We start from the raw sequence: 6804 nt of genomic DNA on the forward strand, positions 1-6804 counted from the left end.
GCCGGCCGGCCCTCCCCAGGTGTGCCTGGTTGAGGTCAATATAAACAGCGCTGAAGGCAGCAATAGCCCCTGAAGCTGTGCCTGACTCCATATTCTCTGCCACGTCAGCAGTCTCGGGGCTGTGCTGGTGGGAGGGAGTGAGGGGCCACGGCTTTGTGGGTGGCCCGGTGTGAGTGGTGCTCTGCTGGACTTTCTGCAGGAGTTGCCAGGCTGCCACCTGTAAAGAAGACGATGTATCGCCCATACCTTCCGCTGGAATTTCTCTCAGGACAGAGGTGAGGAAGGAAAAAAGCAGTGGGGCCCGGGACAGGAGGGGTATCTCAGGCAGGGCAATGGAAAGCTTCCAGTAGAGCGCCTGGGGCCTGGACCATCCTGGCTGGCCTGCAGGCACCAAGTTGTCCTGCATGCTGTTGCGGGTGTGGCTCCACGGCCCTTCCTCTAGGCTTTCAAACCCTTGTACATATTCAGGTGTTTTACCTGGGAAGGGTGGGAACAGTTCAGCAGCAGCTGGCCTGGGGCTCAGCTCACGTTTACTCACAGATGCCTCGACACGGTCCCCCAGCTTTGCAATGAGGACGCTCCTTGCGTGGGGTTGGGTTGCTGGCTGTATGGGAGATGTTTCCCCACCTCTGACCAATTTCAGAATTGTTTACCGCTGGAGCAAGTGCCCTGATAGGGTTTTCCTCTGTAAAACTGGTGGGTTCAGGTTTTTTTTTTTCTTTATGGTTCGTTAGATTTTATTCCTCTTTTATGTATTTATAGATATAAGCATGGAAATAATTCATTCATATAAATACTTCTGTGTGAAGGGAAGAACTTTTTTCGGGTTTATTTTTTATTATTTTGCTGTATGCGGGCCTCTCACTGTTGTGGCCTCACCAGTTGCGGAGCACAGGCTCCGGACGCGCAGGCTCAGCGGCCATGGCTCACGGGCCCAGCCACTCCGCGGCATATGGGAACCTCCCAGACCGGGCCACGAACCCGTATCCCCTGAATCGGCAGGCAGACTCTCAAACACTGCGCCACCAGGGAGGCCCTCGGTTTTATTTTTAAATTTTATTTTTTAAAATTTTGAAATTTAATTTTATATATTTTTTTATACAGCAGGTTATTATTAGTTATGTATTTTATGCATATACATGTATACAGGTCAATCCCAATCTCCCAACTCATCCCACCACCACCACCCCATGGCTTCCCACACTTGGTGTCCATACGTTTGTTCTCTACCTCTGTGTCTCTATTTCTTCCCTGCAAACCAGTTCATCTGTACCATTTTTTCTAGGTACCACATATATGCCTTAATATACAATATTTGTTTTTCTCTTTCTGACTTACTTCATTCTGTATGACAGTCTCTAGATCCATCAAAATCTCTACAAATGACCCAGTTTCACGCCTTTGTATGGCTGAGTAATATTCCATTTACATATGTACCACATCTTTATCCATTTGTCTGTCTGTGGGCATTTATGTTGCTTCCATTACCTGGCTATTGTAAATAGTGCTGCAATGACCATTGTGGTGAATGTGCCTTTTTGTTTTATGGGTTTCTCTGGGTATATGCCCAGAAGTGGGATTGCTGGATCATATGGTAATTCTATTTCTAGTTTCTTTAAAGAAACTCCATACTGTTCTCCATAGTGACTGCATCAATTTACATGCCCACCAAGAGTGGAAAAGGGATCCTTTTGTCCACACCCTCCCCAGAATTTGTTGTTTGTAGATTTTCTGATGATGCCGATTCTAGCAGGTGTGAGGTGATACCTCATTGTAGTTTTGATTTGCATTTCTCTAATAATTAGTGATGTTGAGCAGCTTTTCATGTGCGTCTTGGCCATCTCTGTGTCTTCTTTGAAGAAACGTCTCTTTAGATCTTCTGCCATTTTTGTATTGGGTTGTTTGTTTTTTTAATATTAAGCTGCATGAGCTGTTTATAAATATTGGAGATTAAACCTTTGTCCATTGATTCGTTTGCAACTATTTTCGCCCATTCTGAGGGAGGCCTTTTTCCATTCCCGTTTTTTTAACAATAGAAAGAAAGAAAGAAAAAGAAGCAGAACACTAATGTGCGTAAAATATGCCTTTTGAAACGGTCGTTTTGAAATATGGATGTCCTTTGAATTTTTTGGTCGCTATGTGACCCCAGGATTTGTTTTCAGGGCAGGTGTCATTTACAGGCCTGCAATGATTTTGAATATCAACTGATCTTTAGCGCTGGGATAAAAGCTGCTGTTGTGTGAAACGGCCTCAAGGTGGCAGCAGTTCTCCCTTACCAATTCTGGTTACTAGGGCAACAGAGCCTCAATGGAAGTCGTGTTCTAGATTGGAATTTAGAATGGAATGTGCCAGGAGAAAGCCCCTCAAGTTTGTCTCACTACTTCTTGTTCGTGTTTTTAATTTAATTTTTTAAATTTTTTATTACAGCAAGTTTGATTACAATGTTTAGCTTGTTGTAGGTGTGCAAGATGTGGTTCCTTTACACATATACATATGTCTGTTCTTCCTGGGATCCTTTTCCCATGTACGTTATGACAGAATGTTGAGAAGTCTTCTCTTGGTATTCCATAGGTCTTTGGTGATTATATATGTCACCGTGTTTGTATAGGTCTGTTAACCCCAATATCGTAATGAAACCAGTCCTCACACATTTCCATTGGTGAACCATAAGTTTGTTTAATGAATCTGTGATTGCCCTTCTCCGTGGAAATATCTGCCCTGGTATCCATTTTTAGGTAACACCTATATGTGATATGATACGATATGTGTCTTTCACTTTCTGACTTACTACAAGTCACGTGATTACCTTTAGCCTCATCTACGGTGCTGCAAATGGCATTGTGTCCTTTATTTCCTTGGCTTCTCTTCTGCCTTAGCGAGGCCCATTTTCAACAATGTGATTCCCTGAGGGTTGAGGATTAGCTGACCGGGGCAGCCTGACCCTGCCGGCCGGCCCTCCCCAGGTGTGCCTGATTGAGGTCAATATAAACAGCGCTGCAGGCAGCAATAGCCCCTGAAGCTGTTCCTGACTCCATATTCTGTACCCCGTCAGCAGTCTCGGGGCTGTGCTTGTGGGAGGGAGTGAGGGGCCACGGCTTTGTGGGCGGCCCAGTGTGAGTGTGGCTCTCCTGGACTTTCTGCAGGAGTTGCCAGGCTGCCACCTGTAAAGAAGAGGATGTGTCGCCCATACCTTCCGCTGGAATTTCTCTCCGGACAGAGGTGAGGAAGGAAAAAAGCAGTGGGGGCCGGGACAGGAGGGGTATCTCAGGCAGGGCAATGGAAAGCTTCCAGAAGAGCGCCCGGGGCCAGGACCAACCTGGCTGGCCTACAGGCACCAAGTTGGCCTGCGTGCTGTCGCTGGTGTGGCTCCTCGGCCCTTCCTCTAGGCTTTCAAGCCCTTGTACATATTCAGGTGTTTTACCTGGGAAGGGTGGGAACAGTTCAGCAGCAGCTGGCCTGGGGCTCAGCTCACGTTTACTCACAGATGCCTCGGCACGGTCCCCCAGCTTTGCAATGAGGACGCTCCTTGCGTGGGGTTGGGTTGCTGGCTGTATGGGAGATGATTCCCCACCTCTGACCAATTTCAGAATTGTTTACCGCTGAAGCAAGTGCCCTGATAGGGTTTTCCTCTGTAAAACTGGTGGGTTCAGGTTTTTTTTTTTCTTTATGGTTCGTTAGATTTGATTCCTCTTTTATGTATTTATAGATATAAGCCTGGAAATAATTCATTCATATAAATACATCTGTGTGAAGGGAAGAACTTTTTTCTGTTTTATTTTTAAATTTTATTTTTTAAAATTTTGTAATTTAATTTTATGTATTTTTTTATACAGCAGGTTATTATTAGTTATGTATTTTATGCATATACATGTATACAGGTCAATCCCAATCTCCCAACTCATCCCACCACCACGACCCCATGGCTTCCCACACTTGGTGTCCATACGTTTGTTCTCTACCTCTGTGTCTCTATTTCTTCCCTGCAAACCAGTTCATCTGTACCATTTTTTCTAGGTACCGCATATATGCCTTAATATACAATATTTGTTTTTCTCTTTCTGACTTACTTCATTCTGTATGACAGTCTCTAGATCCATCGACGTCTCTACAAATGACCCAGTTTCACTCCTTTATATGGCTGAGTAATATTCCATTTTATATATGTACCACATGTTTTTCCATTCGTCTGTCTGTGGGCATTTAGGTTGCTTCCATTACCTGGCTATTGTAAATAGTGCTGCAATGACCATTGTGGTGAATGTTCCTTTTTTTTTTTTTTTCTGTACGCGAGCCTCTCCCTGCTCTGGCCTCTCCCGTTGTGGAGCACAGGCTCCGGACACACAGGCTCCTCGGCCATGGCTCGCGGGCCCAGCCGCTGTGCGGCATGTGGGATCTTCCGGGATCGGGGCACGAACCCGTGTCCCCTGCATCAGCAGGCGGACTCTCAACGACTGCGCAACCAGGGAAGCCTGAAATGTGCCTTTTGGATTTATGGTATTCTCTGGGTATATGCCCAGAAGTGGGATTGCTGGATCATATGGTAATTCTATTTCTAGTTTTTTTAAGGAAACTCCATACTGTTCTCCATAGTGACTGTATCAATTTACATGCCCAGCAATAGTGGAAGAGGGATCCTTTTGTCCACACCTTCCCCAGAATTTGTTGTTTGTATATTTTCTGATGATGCCGAATCTAGCACGTGTGAGGTGATACCGCATTGTAGTTTTGATTTGAATTTCTCTAATAATTAGTGATGTTGAGCAGCTTTTCATGTGTGTCTTGGCCATCTCTGTGTCTTCTATGAAGAAACGTCTCTTTAGATAATCTGCCCATTTTGTATTGGGTTGTTTGTTTTTTAATATGAAGCTCCATGAGCTGTTTATATATATTGGAGATTAAACCTTTGTCCATTGATTCCTTTGCAACTATTTTTGCCCATTCTGAGGGATGCATTTTTCCAGTCCCGTTTTTTAACAAAAAATAGAAAGAAAGAAAAAGAAGCAGAACACTAATGTGCGTAAAATATGCCTTTTGAAACGGTCGTTTTGTAATATGGACGTCCTTTGAATTTTTTGGTCGCTATGTGACCCCAGGATTTGTTTTCAGGGCTGGTGTCATTTACAGGCCTGCAATGATTTTGAATATCAACTGATCATTAGCGCTGGGATAAAAGCTGCTGTTGTGTGAAACGGCCTCAAGGTGACAGCAGTTCTCCCTTACCAAATCTGGTTACTAGGGCAACAGAGCCTCAATGGAAGTCGGGTTCTAGATTGGAATTTAGAATGGAATGTGCGAGGAGAAAGCCCCTCAAGTTTGTCTCACTACTTCTTGTTCGTGTTTTTAATTTAATTTTTTATTTTTTTTATTACAGCAAGTTTGATTACAATGTTTGGCATGTTGTAGGTGTGCAAGATGTGGTTCTTTTACACATATACATATGTCTGTTCTTCTTGGGATCCTTTTCCCATGTACGTTATGACAGAATGTTGAGTAGTCTTCTCTTGGTATTCCGTAGGTCTTTGGTGCTTATATATGTCACCTGTGTTTGTATATGTCTGTTAACCCCAATATCGTAATGAAACCAATCTTCACAACTTTCCATTGGTGAACCATAAGTTTGTTTAATGAATCTGTGATTGCCCTTCTCCGTGGAAATATCTGCCCTGGTATCCATTTTTAGGTAACACCTATAAGTGATATGATAGGATATGTGTCTTTCACTTTCTGACTTACTACAAGTCACGTGATTACCTTTAGCCTCATCTACGGTGCTGCAAATGGCATTGTGTCCTTTATTTCCTTAGCATCTATTCTGCCTTAGCGAGGTCCATTTTCAACAATGTGATTCCCTGAGGGTTGAGGATTAGCTGACCGGGGCAGCCTGACCCTGCCGGCCGGCCCTCCCCAGGTGTGCCTGGTTGAGGTCAATATAAACAGCGCTCAAGGCAGCAATAGACCCTGAAGCTGTGCCTGACTCCATATTCTCTGCCACGTCAGCTGTCTCGGGGCTGTGCTGGTGGGAGGGAGTGAGGGGCCACGGCTTTGTAGGTGGCCCGGTGTGAGTGGGGCTGTGCTGGACTTTCTGCAGGAGTTGCCAACATGCCACGTGTAAAGAAGAGGATGTGTCGCCCATACCTTCTGCTGGAATTTCTCTCCGGACAGAGGTGAGGAAGGAAAAAAAGCAGTGGGGTCCGGGACAGGAGGGGTATCTCAGGCAGGGCAATGGAAAGCTTCCGGAAGAGTGCCAGGTGCCAGGACCATCCTGGCTGGCCTGCAGGCACCAAGTTGTCCTGAGTGCTGTCACTGGTGTGGCTCCACGGCCCTTCCTCTAGGCTTTCAAGCCCTTGTACATATTCAGGTGTTTTACCTGGGAAGGGTGGGAACAGTTCAGCAGCAGCTGGCCTGGGGCTCAGCTCACGTTTACTCACAGATGCCTCGGCAGCGTCCCCCAGCTTTGCAATGAGGATGCTCCATGTGTGGGGTTGGGTTGCTGGCTGTATGGGAGATGATTCCCCACCTCTGACCAATTTCAGAATTGTTTACCGCTGGAGCAAGTGCCCTGATAGGGTTTTCCTCTGTAAAACTGGTGGGTTCAGGTGTCTTTTTTTTCTTTCTTTTATGGTTCTTTAGATTTTATTCCTCTTTTATGTATTTATAGATATAAGCATGGAAATAATTCATTCATATAAATACATCTGTGTGAAGGGAAGAAATTTTTCTGTTTTATTTTTAAATTTTATTTTTTAAAATTTTGAAATTTAATTTTATTTATTTTTTTATACAGCAGGTTATTATGAGTTATGT

At 44.7% G+C, this 6804-nt stretch overlaps 1 long non-coding RNA gene across 1 annotated transcript; it reads left to right on the plus strand.

Moving 5' to 3' along the window:
- Positions 1 to 203: 203 nt before the first annotated feature.
- On the plus strand, positions 204 to 6133 carry LOC308626339. The gene is made up of 3 exons (XR_014017230.1): positions 204 to 275; positions 3144 to 3219; positions 6089 to 6133. It is a non-coding gene; the product is annotated as an uncharacterized lncRNA (long non-coding RNA).
- The last annotated feature ends 671 nt before the right edge of the window (positions 6134 to 6804 follow it).

This window comes from Mesoplodon bidens (assembly GCF_964165515.1).
Source record: "Mesoplodon bidens genome assembly, chromosome: 12".
NCBI classification, from domain to species: Eukaryota; Metazoa; Chordata; class Mammalia; order Artiodactyla; family Ziphiidae; genus Mesoplodon; species Mesoplodon bidens.